Source organism: Neofelis nebulosa, chromosome 1 (genome assembly GCF_028018385.1).
Source record: "Neofelis nebulosa isolate mNeoNeb1 chromosome 1, mNeoNeb1.pri, whole genome shotgun sequence".
NCBI classification, from domain to species: domain Eukaryota; kingdom Metazoa; phylum Chordata; class Mammalia; order Carnivora; family Felidae; genus Neofelis; species Neofelis nebulosa.
This window is the reverse complement of record NC_080782.1, coordinates 190,085,718-190,099,448: the sequence shown is the minus strand read 5'-3', so window position 1 is coordinate 190,099,448 and position 13,731 is coordinate 190,085,718.

Genomic DNA, 13,731 nt, shown 5'->3' with positions numbered 1-13,731 from the left:
AGCACTACACATGCATTATATCATTGTTCCTTGCAATAAATCCATCAGGAATTACTATTAAGGCTCCTATTTTAAAAGAAAAGGACACTGAGATGTACAGAGATATTATGACTTAGCAGACGTAGGATTTCAAACAACCTGGGTCTACTTGAGTAGAAAGCTCATGCTCTTAACCCCAGTGATTTTTTGCCTCTGAGGCATCTCTGACCCCACCCCCCTTTCTCCTGTCTGCCTCTCCCCGCTTCCTCTGAGCCTCTGCACTGCCACCAGTGGCACACAGTTTGCCCACATTGTGACTTAAATGATCATGTTCAGCTGCACGTCCATGATCAACTTTTACTGCACAACCTGTCAACCTCTCTGCTCTGCCTTTCTTTACGTACAACATCTGGTAACCTTCACCTCTTGACATACAGCAGAGGGAAAGAGCTGCAACTTCTTTATCTTTACATTCCTAACTTCTACCACAAGTGGGTCCCAAACAGATCCACTAAACAAATACACAGATTTTATTGACAATAGTAGAGAAAAGATGAATAGAAGCAATATCCAACATTCTTTTGACCTGGAATTATGTTAAGTACCGTTGATTTTATATAGAAACATTTGACATGTTAAATGTTCGCAAAGGAGATTGCCCAAAGCTGACTACTAGGCAACCTTGTTGGTTTGGATTGAATTAATGCAACAAATTCAAACCTAAGTATAGAAAACTGGGTTTTTTAAAACAGAAAAGGGAAGTTGAGCCCTATAAAAACATTTACTTGTGCCTTTTTCTCAATCTTAACTTCAATATTTTATTATAATTAGAAGCAACCATATTTGTTATAATTAATTTCTCTTTGCAACATTCCTGGGAGATTAGAAAAAGAGTGGGTAATTATAAATTGAAGTGTAGAAAGGTGGCTTGGTCAGGATCCTATAATGAACCCAAGGAACTGCTTCCCTGCTCATGATTTTGCTCACTGGCAAATCTTTTTTTTTTTTTTTTTAATTTTTTTTTTTTTACGTTTATTTATTTTTGAGACAGAGAGAGACAGAGCATGAATGGGGGAGGGTCAGAGAGAGGGAGACACAGAATCTGAAACAGGCTCCAGGCTCTGAGCTGTCAGCACAGAGCCCGACGCGGGGCTCAAACTCACGAACCGCGAGATCATGACCTGAGCCGAAGTCGGCCGCTTAACCAACTGAGCCACCCAGGCGCCCCTGCTCACTGGCAAATCTTAATACAGTTTTTGGTTCTCAAGGAACCACTTATAAAATTAGACAGTAAAGCAAAGCTAATTTGAAGTTAGTTATTTAACTTATATAATCATGAATCACTCACTGTAGACTGTATGCTATAGACTAAATGCATTTTGTTTTCTATAAGGTCACCTAAATGGGGAGTTTTCTTCTTTGAACTCTGAGCCTATGATGGGAAAAGGCCCATCCGTATATCTCTACTCCATGCTGTATTGCTTTTACCTTTTTGGGAATATGGTGTTTTGTCATGTGTTGTAGAAAGGATAATAGCCACCCCCACCCCCCACCCCCCACCAAGATGTCCACGATCTAATCCCCCAGAACTTATGAATATGTTATGTTGCATGGCAAAAAGGAATTTGGGTTACAGATTGAATTAAGGTTCCCAATCAAGTGACCTTAAAATAAGGAGATTATTCTGGATTATCCAGGGGGGCCTAATATAATCACAGGGGTCCTGAAGTGACCATGATGTAAGAAGGGCTTGACACATCATTGCTGGCTTTAGAAGGGGCCACCATCCAAGGCACATGGGTGGCCTCTAGAAGCTGGAAAAGTCAGAGTGACAGGTAATTTACTAGAGTCTTCAGCAGGGACACAGCACTGTTGACACCTTGATTTTAGCATGGTGAGACTCATGTCAGACTTCTGGCCTACAGAACTGTAGGATCATAAATATGTGTTGTTTTAAGCCACCAAGTTTGTGGTAATTTATTATGGCAGCTATTGAAACATAGTGTAACATCCCTGTGATGAACATGTCCTATCCATCCACAATCTTGAGAAATGGGATTCCCATACCCTCCTGGAACACTTAGGTATCTGACTTTGAATTTTGGTGACACTCTCTCTCCCCAGGCTGAAGGACATGTCTACTGTTCTCATGTCAGTACCTTTAGAAGGGAGGGGTGAATCCCACAGAGAAAAGCTCAGGCCCTGGTGATATCCTTATTTTATTTTTAAAACACCTTTCTTCTATCTAGTGTGTAGATATTCTGGAGTGGTTTGAAGAATGTTGAATAGGGAATTGGTCCTGAGCCATCTCACTTGGACCTGGAACTACTGGCAAATGTAGGCCACACTGAGGGGCCAGGTCCTGCCCAACAGAACTAACATGGTGCTTTTACCGTTAAGGTCCCCACAGCCTTTTAGTAAAGTCTGGCTCCTGCTCCCCACCTCCACCCCTTTACCATATATGTCTGCATATATCAAACACTAATTGTGAAAAAGCTCCATACCCTTGCACGTGACATTTTGGCACTCCAGGGAAATCAGGCATGTAATCAGACTAGTGTTTCTGTGAATCACCACATAGTGTGTGACAGGTAAGGAGTTTTCCAAGCTTTTGCTGTCTTAATTTGGCTCCAGCACAGCCAATATGCACTATGACATAAAATTAAAAATCAAAAGCCTCAGTCCTCAAGGAGCGTGGGTACCTATTGAAGAGATATACATAACGTGATCTTTGTGGCGATAGGTATTTAGCTGTTGTGCACTGGTATTCTTGCATAGCTGGATCTGTTTTGATTGGCCAAGGCCATATTGGCTTGGCCATTTGATCTGCCATATTGGCTATTATGTGTTTTGGATGTGGGAGAACAGTGAAATTGCCCTTATCTCATCTTCAGGATGGAAATGGAAGCCTGTTGGGAGAGAAGAGTCAGAACCTTGAAGAATTAACAAGCATTACTAAGCAGTGGAAAGAGAATTCCAGAGCATGGGCAAGGTCAAGATTCAAATAATTTTTGCCTATGTATAGAGAGTGTTTGGTCCGAGTGGTGAGGGTGCTAAGTACATGCTGTTGGAAACCACAGGACTCTTGAAAATTTGTCTCTGGAGTTCTTTGGTTATAAATTTTATAAAAAGCTGATTGGTGTAATAGTTAGCTTAAAATTCTTTTGTTGTTGAAATGAGTGTTTCTGGTCACTTTTTTTTTTTCTCAAAGGTTGTTCATTTTGGCACACTATGAAGTGGTCCCTCACCTAGCTTGAAGGATTACTGATTTGTAAAATGGCTTTTTAATTTTAATTTTGCTTTTTAAAACATTGACTTAATTGCCAGCTATTTATTTCTCCCCTGTGCTGTTTGTAATGGTTGAAAGCACAACCTAAATATTCATCAGTGGCAAGAAGTGTAATGACTCCTTAGGAATATGGTTGGTCTACGTGCAGTTTCCCTCTGGAAATAGCCATAGTATGGCCTTGAATTTGAGCTTAGCATCTCCAAGTTCCTATTTTTGCATTTATGAGATGGACTCGTAACATCTGCTTTACACAATTATTAGGAATTAAAACAGACAATAAAAAAAAATTGCCACAGTGCCTAGAATACACTAAGCTCACACTCATTCAAAGGTAGCTTCTTTCATTATTGTTTTTTTTCTTAATTTTTTTCTTACTAAAAAAAAGCAATGAATTATTATTGCAGAAAACAAAACAATGGCATAAACACAAAGCATACAGTAATCCCACCTATTCAAAGATAACTGCTATTAATATCTTGCAGAATATTTTCCATATCCTTTTATATGATTTCTATCTATTACATACTACTATTTTTTGGTAAAATTGGATCATACAATGTGTGCTACATTATAACCTACTATAATTAATTTCAGCAAACTACCATTTGACAGACATTTATGCTATTACAAATTTTTGCTGTATGGCAGTGTAAGACAAAATGAATTATAAATTAAAAAGCACTAATGGTTCCAAGAATTGACACAAATACTTTGTACACACCAAGAGTAGCAAAACAATGCACAATTAGCCAATACCTTAAAAAGGCCATTTGTTCATCATTTAAACTTTATTTTCCTTTTCTTATTGTTTTTTTTTTAATGTTTTTATTTATTTTTGAGAGAGAGAGAGAGAGAGAGAGAGTATGAGTCGGGGAGGGGCAGAGAAAGAGGAAGACACAGAATCCTAAGCAGGCCCCAGGCTCTGAGCTGTCAGCACAGAGCCTGACTAGGGGCTTGAACTCATGAACCGCAAGATCATGACCTGAGCCGAAGTCAGACGCCAAACCGACTGAGCCACCCAGGCACCCCTACACTTTATTTTCATGTGGATGTGCTTTCTTTCCATTAAAATGTCTCTCAAAGTAGTTTAATTAAATTGTGTCTGGCTAAGTCATATGCCATCTGGGCAAATGTGAAACTTTGGTGACAGAAAGAGGCGAGGGCCCAAAAGGGTTGTATGCCATGTTAAAGACCTTGACTGTGGATGCTGGAGAAACTTTGAAGAATTTTTTTTAATATTATTGTTATTTGGAAAGAGAGACAGAGAGCAAGTGGGGGAGAGGCAGAGAGAGAGGGAGACAGAATCCCAGGCAGGCTCCCCCTGTGCTGCCAGCACAGAGCCTGAAGCAGGGCTTGAACTCACAAATTCTGAGATCATGACCTGAGCCAAAATTAAGAATCTGAGACTTAACTGAACCTTTGAAGAATTTAAATTTTTTTTTTAGTCTTTATTTTTGAGAGAGAGAGAGAGAGAGAGAGAGAGAGAGAGAGAGAGAGAGAGACAGTGTGAGAGCAGAGGAGGAACAGAGAGAGAGGGAGACACAGAATCCGAAGCAGGCTCCGGGTTCCAAGCTGTCAGCACAGAGCCCGACGCAGGGCTCAATCCCATGAACCGTGAGATCATGACCTGAGCCAAAGTTGGACGCTTAACCGACTGAGCCACCCAGTCGCCCCTGAACCTTTGAAGAATTGTGAAGCATAGACTAAGGAGGTTTTATCCCAGTTTTAGACTTTGCAAAAATGAGACCGGGAAAAAGTTACTCAAATATCGAAGTCCCCGTAAGATGGGGGTAGGGGCTGTGAGTTAAACCAAAAGTTGAAGTAAATTGCCTTGAATCCTTTCTGGGCAAGGTTAAGTAGGACATAAATATCAAGCAGTCCAAATGGATCATGTCTCTTTTCTGCCCTGTGGGAACTTACAGGAATTCTTTTTTTGTTGTTGTAAAGTGTGTTACACTGATAAACTCTGGATACCTGTTGCCCACATTAGAATTCTAAAGATGAAGGGGAAAAATGAAGTAGCTGTTACTCTATTTATGAACTGGATTGACTGCAAAAGGAAATGGTTAATGCCTCATGGCTTCAGGGAAGCATTTTATCTCCAGTGGCGTGTCTAAAATTTACTGTCCAAAGCAGATGCTTTCTCAGGCAGGAATTCTGCAGAATGTTTCAGAATTGCTTACTGGGCTTGTAAATTTTGTTTCAATTCCATCCCTGCAATATCCATATTCTTTTAAATGTCCAGGATCTTTTAAAAAATATGCCTCTCTGGTGACATGTCTGATTGACCGACATTTGGACCACAATGGCACAAGAAAATTGTCAGTAATCAGTGCTGTGAATACACACGCCTACCTGATTCATCCACTGGGCTCAGCTTGGTACCAGTGCTTTTGTTTTACATTCATTAAAATTCCTATCAGGACACAAAATGCTGAACATCACCCAAAACAAAACCAAACAAAACCAACCAACCAAAAAAGAAAGAAAGAAAAAAAAAAAAAAGCTTAGGCTCAGATACACAAATGTTGGTTAATGAAGAAAGAAAAGCCATTTATATATTGCTTATTTTTCTTTAGCTCATTGTCATTTTTTTAAAATTTGAAGTTTTGTGGCAGTTATAAAACCCCAAACATTTTTTTTTTTTGCTTATTCAATTATCTCTTTGCCTCATGAAGATAAGCTGAAAGAGAAAAAGTAAACAAAAATTAATGGAAGATGTTCAGTCTTTCTCAGTCCCTCTAAATGCTCATATAGAGTAGGATATCCTGTCTTTCATTTCAACCCATGTATTTTGGTCATTAAACCTTCTAAAATATAATTTTGCTGTATGCAAGTTTGGGAAACATATAGGGGCTAAAATAGGTGTTTTCTTTCTGTAAATAAAACCTCTACCAACCATATGTTACACAAACATGCAAGTAGTTTGGTACTTATTTGCAAAAAATACAAATGCAAGTTAATTCCAATTTTAGGAAATGCAATTATCTCTTAAGGGAAAAGCATAAGCTATTCCAGGGTAGAATTGTCATTTGATACAAGCTATTGGGTTTTACTTTCTTATTGAATATGTAATTACCCACTGTTTTTACATTTTCTTATAGTAGGGAGTAAAGAGAAATTAAATGAACAGGTCACATTGCTACGCGTTTTTTTTTTTTTTTTAAATAGACAATGTGTTAAGCTAGATAAACAAATTTTTTCAGTAAATATGGCAGAGGCTTCTGTTTGTCTCCACAGGGTTTGTTCTCATTCTTTCCTGTGATAATACAAACCCTGATTTGGGGCTTGACATACTGACACTAGAGGCAACACCACGTGTTCCAATCTCCCTTGCTGGGTGTGGCCCTGTGACAAGTTCTGGATATGTACATTCAACTTCCAGAACATATCCTCCGTCTTCCCTTTTGCTGCTTGGAGATGGCTGTGATGGCTGGCTACTCATCTTGAATGGTGAGGATAAGGAAGCACTGCAGCGATGGCGGCATGGAACACAGGGCGCAACAGGTGCTACAGATCTGACTATGGAATCGCCATACCATCCCTGAATCACCTCAATCCAGACTTTAATGCAAAAAGAAATGAAGATTTCGTGTGTTTATGCTTTAGGCATTTAAGATCTCTATGAGGAGCAGACAAATATAAATCCTAATGAAACCAGGACTTAATGTCTCAAAGTAGAGTGTTGGCCACGACAAAACCTAAAATGTAGATACTAATGGCTGAGACAGCCAAAAAAGCTCTTGTTATGCTGTGGCAACACATTTGATGAAACAATTATTATGATGTCTTGGAAAGCAGAGTGATTGCTATTGCTGTAGCATTAGGGGAAATTATAGGAAAGATTCAATACATTATCTTGTGTTTGCTACTGCTTGCTTCTTCAGCAAAGTCTACAAAAGAAGTAAACTGAGGTGTGAGCTAGTCAGTCTGGTAGCCAACAGCATCCTGCAATACAAGTTGACCAAGCATCAACTAATTTAAGCAATCTTAAATTAGTAAGTAATACTAACTACCCATACATGGTGCCTACAGTGTGCCAGGCACCATTCAAGTGCTTTATATATTCTAAGTGAATCAAGCCTCCAACGATGAAGTCCATAGTGGTTTTAGACCCATTTTACAAATGAGATCCGAAGAAGTTAAGTAACTTGCCAGTTGCACACCTTACAAGTGAGGACCCTAATTGAAGTAGGCCATCTGGATTCAAAGTTTAAGTTCCTAACTGCTGCACTAAACAGTCAGCAGTTTGGGCTTTATGGGACTGAAAAAACTAATTGCTATTGTACCCCAGACTGAAGCAGTTCTAAGCTAAGGCTGCAAATAGGGCAGACTTGGCAGAAGATAAGATGGTGTCTCTGAGTCTTTCCCAAGCACCTGCAGTTAAGCGGTCTCTGCCAGACAATGAGAGCCAGCTCAGTGGCAAAGATCAGATGAAGAGTGTTGTCTCCCACCCCAGTTCTTTGTTTCAAAAGGCTTTAAGAGAGCCAGCCTGAAACATGAGAGAAGGGGGATGGGCAGAGCCCAGAGTCGATAAGTAAAAGACCTGTGTGTCTTTGGTCTTAAAACTCTGACTCTACAAGACTTCTGTCTGTGGCTATTAACACATACAACTACATACAACTGACCAGAAGCAAATAAACTGGAAGCCCATTAGATTTTTGAAGAAATTAGATTGCTAAAGACTCAAAATTCTGTTCAATCCCCAAAGCATTTGCTTGCCCTTAAACCAGTACCAGCAAGAGGCAGGCTACAAAAGTTGTGAAGGTCCAAAAAGGACACCCTCTCTAAATGCCCACCTCTAATGGGGCCTGAAGGCTAGTGAACAAGGAAGTTCCATTCAGGGGATCTTTCTTATTCAATGACCCAGAAAAGTGTCAACTACCAAGAAGGGAGTCATCTTGAAACCTGTCAGAGAAGACATACCTCCCCAGATGGTTCTGTTTCCTATTCTTCCATGGCATCAAGCTGCCTACAATCTTTACTACAGTGTTGTTTTCCCTTACTGATAAATTTGGCTTTCTCCCATCCCCCAGGTGTTTTCTTCATAGAAGAAGGATAATATAAGTGTCTTAATTGTAATAAACTTTCATAAATATGGAGATAATTGTGAAGCCTCTGTTGAACATATCTCTTCTTTTAAGCCATGGCATTTCTCCTGATCATCTATTTAAGTCCCTCCTAAATTTCTCTTCCTTTACGAATGACATTTTACAATGATATCACTTTTATAAAATAATGGTGACTCCTGATTGGGTAGAAGATTTCAGTAAGGGTCAAGGGTAATGCTAGAGAAAGTTCTATGCAGATCTGGAATCACTTTAATCTCTTTCCCTTCTACATGTCAAAAATAGGAATGAGGTTCCAGAATAAACAGTAAAGCAACTTCTAGATAACCCAATAGAGGAAGAAAAAATGGCATATTTCCAGTAATTCCAGATTGTGTAGAAGACAAAATATAATCAGTGGAGAGGAGATTGACTTGTACATTAGAAATGCTTTTATGTAGCTTTGAGCTCTGACTGAACTTGTTATTTCTGGACTCCATGACATGACTTTATGTCAGGGTAATGTGTTTATTTATTCAATTTGTATAATGTGTCCCAGAGTCTCAAGAAGTAAATGGAGGCATTATCAACGTAAATGAAGAGTTTGCTCCAAGCGGTGATGCTCTGGGGATGGATATCCAATCCAGATGTAGGTTTGTTGGAAGGAAAGTAGAGTGGGTGTCAGTGTCAGTTACCTCCAGGTCAACATGCTACCATGGCAGATGAATAGAATATTAAGGGTTGCCTAATAAATAACTGCTTTCCCTGAGGAAGAGAATTTCCAGGTTCTCTTTGTAACATCGAGTCTCTGATGAGAGATAAGGACACCAAATGATCTGGGGAAAGCAAATAAATTGATTGGCCACTGGAAGGAGGAGAAGAGCAGTTTGCACTGGAGGGGACAATGTAGTGGATGTCCTATAGGAACAAAGCCTTCCTCTGGCTTCGGGTCGGTATGCAAACATTAGATTGTTGCCGGGGCTGGCAGCAGATGATGGTGAGTCCTCTGCCAACACATGTCCTTTTACTTTGATAATGGTGTCCAGAATTCTTGATGAATAGTTGGGTGAATTTTCTAGGTTTCTGGGTGGGGATTCAAATCAATAGAATTGTGATACATAATCGTGTGTCTCTTTCCTTTTTTTTTTTTTTAAAGACGAGCCAGATCAAATACCCCAAAACTATCCCTTTTGCACCAGATTTTTTTTTTTTTTTTAGAAATTAAAGTCTCCTTAAGATTATAGCAGTTGAACATTTGAGATGGGTTTGGACCACCAGCTAGTTTATTCTAAGTTAGTCCTGGTTTTAAAACTACCAAACTGTCCTCAGTTGTGTCACTGGGCCTGATACATAAACAAAGAGCAAAATTCTAAAGTACTCTTGGTGATAGAAGGGGTGGGAATTACAGAATCAAACACTGATATCATGTTGAAAGTTTAGTAATAACCTGTTCTAATTCAATGCAATCAAACAAAAAGGAGTATTGCTTTTAATTGAATTAGTCGAGATAGACTTATGTAAATATAGTTACAATCTGTCTGAGTAATTCAGGATAGAACTTCCACGTACGGCACATACTAGCCCCAGGCCACAGTGTGTGATGTTGCAAGTTTTACACTTACAAAAAAAAAAAAATTCAAATTTATTCCATTGTTCAGTCTTCCCTACCTGGCTGGTCAGTGTGAGCTACCCCTTTTTTCCAGGGGTGTATCTATGCTCCCGGGGCATGAAAAAAGTATGAAGTACAGGTGTCTCTGCTAAGATATCCATCATCTCTTCTGGTCTTCAGTCATCAGCCCGCACAGGATAGGAATCATCATTTCTTTATAGTCCCATCTGCCTACACAGAATACATAGCCATCCCCTGTCTTCCTGAGGCCCCAACCTGGGAGGCACAGAGTGAAGGTGGAGGGGCTACATTTCTCTTTGGGACCCCAAGGCTACCTCTGTTCACCTTGCTTCTACCATCCACCATCTCCTTTCCCACCCAAATGAGTCATTTTCCAGACTGTGGCCGAGGAGAGGTCGGGTGTCTTACAGTTTTTCCTCCCACTTATTTTGTCCTCGCACAGAGTTGTCACTATCACTCAAGTGCTAGGTTTCTTAACTTCGGCACTATTGACATTTGGGACTGGTTACTTCATTGTTGGGGGGGCTGTCCTGCTCACTGTAGGATGTTTAGCAGTATCCCGGCTTCCACTCACCAGATGTCAGTAGCACTTCCAGTTGTGAAAATTGAAAATTGTCTCCAGACCTTGCCAAATGGCCCTGGTGCCTTTGCCCTTGGTGGAGAACTACTTTGTGAAGTGTATGCGCTTTTGGAAACCAAAGCTGTTGAGCTTTCCCCAGAGACAATAAACAGCGTACGGGAGAGCTGGCAGAAGGCGTGGCCAAAGGAGATATGAGAAAGTGGGAGTTTATCACTTAAGTTATTTATAAACCCTCTATTTGACATTCAGGACAAGGAGACAGAAATGTTAGGATAGCTACACACACAGTTCCACACTACACATAGAAACTGAAATGTTAGAGGGGTTTTGACTTCGTATTTTTTTTCTTATGAATTGTTTTCTCCTTACCAACACTGCTGTCACTTTTCTAAGACAGTATCTACGTTAATACAAGTAAATTGATGCAAATAAAATAGATTTCAGAAGCTGAACATTAAAGTTTTGTGTGCATGATGTGTCGTTTAAAATTGTATTTTTCTAAAATACATGAATTTCTTCTAATCTAAACCAAACAGGACATTATATAGAACATCATCATGGCATCTTATTAAACAGGAAAAAAAAAACCCTCACGAAACATAGGCATGTATGGGTAGCATTAACTATACCACACTTCTTGAGGAAGAATAACAAAAGTACCAACTTGTGAAAAATTCAATTTATGAGACATTTTGAGTTCCTGAACTTAAGGGAAAGGAAGTCACATATTTCCCTGTGACTGATCTATGATGAGCCAAATAGAAATGTCAAAGGCTATTGACAGAACAAGAATAATGGGCATACGTTTATGGCCTTTGTCAATAGCCCCAGAGATCAATGGCCTCATTGACCAAAACCCAGTATTTCGTCCAAAGGATGAATTTTGAAAAAAGGTTTCCAGATGCAGTTTATATCCAGGTGTTGTGTTGGCCTTTTTGACACCCTCTAGTCACCTCGCCCCAGGCAGAGGAAATTTGAAAACTTATGATCAACAAGCTTGCTTTCTTCCAGGCAATGTTTGATAAAGTGTGGACCATAGATGTATTCATTCTCGTGGCTGGTAAAGAGTTTGGGAAATGAAGGAGCAGTTATTTAGGATTTTTGTCACTGAATGCATACCCTTTTCTACCTGTACACAGAAAGAACCTAAACCATTTAGTGTCCAGCATATTTCTTCCTTTTGAGGATGACAGTTTTTAAAATTGCCACCTCTTTGATGTTGTGCTTATGCTAAGAAAGATTTCAGTGCAGTGACGTTTAGTTATCCTAATGTGACAATTGTTTTACTTTGAAATTGTTTTTCTCAAACACTGTGCTGATCCGAGCTTCAAAGATAAATTTAAAACTCTGAGTTATTCTGTATATAACACCAACTAAAGTGTTTTTTTTTTAAATTTTTTTTTCAACGTTTTTTATTTATTTTTGGGACAGAGAGAGACAGAGCATGAACGGGGGAGGGGCAGAGAGAGAGGGAGACACAGAATCGGAAACAGGCTCCAGGCTCCGAGCCATCAGCCCAGAGCCTGACGCGGGGCTCCAACTCACAGACTGCGAGATCGTGACCTGGCTGAAGTCGGACGCTTAACCGACTGCGCCATCCAGGCGCCCCCCAACTAAAGTGTTTTTGTTTTCAGGTTTTATTTTATTCTCAAAAACCTATACCCATATTTTCTCATGAATAAATATGAATATCTTAATTGAAAGTGAACTATTAAATGTAAGCAGGAAATATATACAAGAGAAAATGTATTTCTTTAACAAACATGAAAAAGATACTTAATTCATTAGTAAACAACAAAATGCAAATTAAAACAAAACAACATACAATTTTTTACTTATCAAATTGGCAATGATAAAAAATTTTAGGGTGCCCAATACTGGACATAGTAGGAGAGAGAAATGTTATGGCCTCTTTGGAAAATAATTTGACCATATGTAAAGGGTTGCTTAAATTTCCAAGCCTGAGACAAGAAAATTATATTAAATACAGAAAAGTTTATGTACAAAGGTACTCATTGTAGTAATATTTAGAATAGAGGGAGAAAGGAGAAACAGAATGTTTGACAATAAAAGAAATTTAAATAAAGTGTGATACATCTCCCCTATGAATATGTATGTAGACATTAAATATGCTAATTATTTATAATAATAGAAAAACATTCATGTTATAATATTTAGGAAACCATGCACTTCAAAAATTATATCAATTATGTATCAAAATTACATAAAAGTGATGCTTAGAAAAAAGACTAAAATATAGAAAAAATATTAATGCTTGTATTTATACTGAGACTATGGATAAATATTTTTAAATTTTAATAAAATTTTCCAAAATTTTCCAAAAATTTTATATTTATCTTTTGCATTTGGAATAAAAAATTTTACTTTAAAAAAGTATATACAGTTAAAGATGGTTACTCTGCAATTCTAATCCTTACATGTATAGTCCTTGAACTACTGTTTTTTTGTTTTTTGGGTTTTTTTTTTTCAAATAAAAAACTTCAGAGTCACAGCATTAAAAAATGACTATAACTTGTATCCTGGTCACCATTTTTTCACTTAGTCCAGCTTCAGCCATCTTTGGTAAAATTGAGCATCATTTTAAAAATAATGATAAACTTATGTCTCATGGCTTGTTCCAAATCTTGTGTTTTATTGGTCAATTTAATTTCCAGGACTTCATATATCCAGTCTTCTCTGTTAGAGTCACAATGCTATTTTCTAGAACTATCAACAAAGTCATTTCCAGTGAAGGGGCTTGTCTTTTCTTATTTGCTTCCTAGAATATTATCTGATTCTGGCTTGAATTTTAAGAAGCTCTCAGTCCTCAGGGAAACAGAATTGTCACACCTGTGGGTTTTCCTTCCCTGCTCTTCCAGGGTTGTGAGCGTACTGGGTGTTGGGCAAGAGGGGCACAGGCCCAGCGTCATAGCCTCTGCCTTCAGCCGCCAGTAATCTCAGGAATCCTGGGCTCTGAAAGCAATTTCTAGTTCTTATGGTGTTTGAGGGAGGGAGGTAGGGGTGTTGTCAGGGGAAAAGTGGAAAATACCAAACAATAGTTTAACTTCAAAAATCTCACATAGTACTTAAGTGGTTTTCAATGTGTGGTCCTGAACTGACAGCATTTCTAACTTAGGAACACAGATTCTCAGGCCACTTAAGAGACCTACTGAATCAGAAGCTGTGCTTTTGTTCAAGCCTTCCA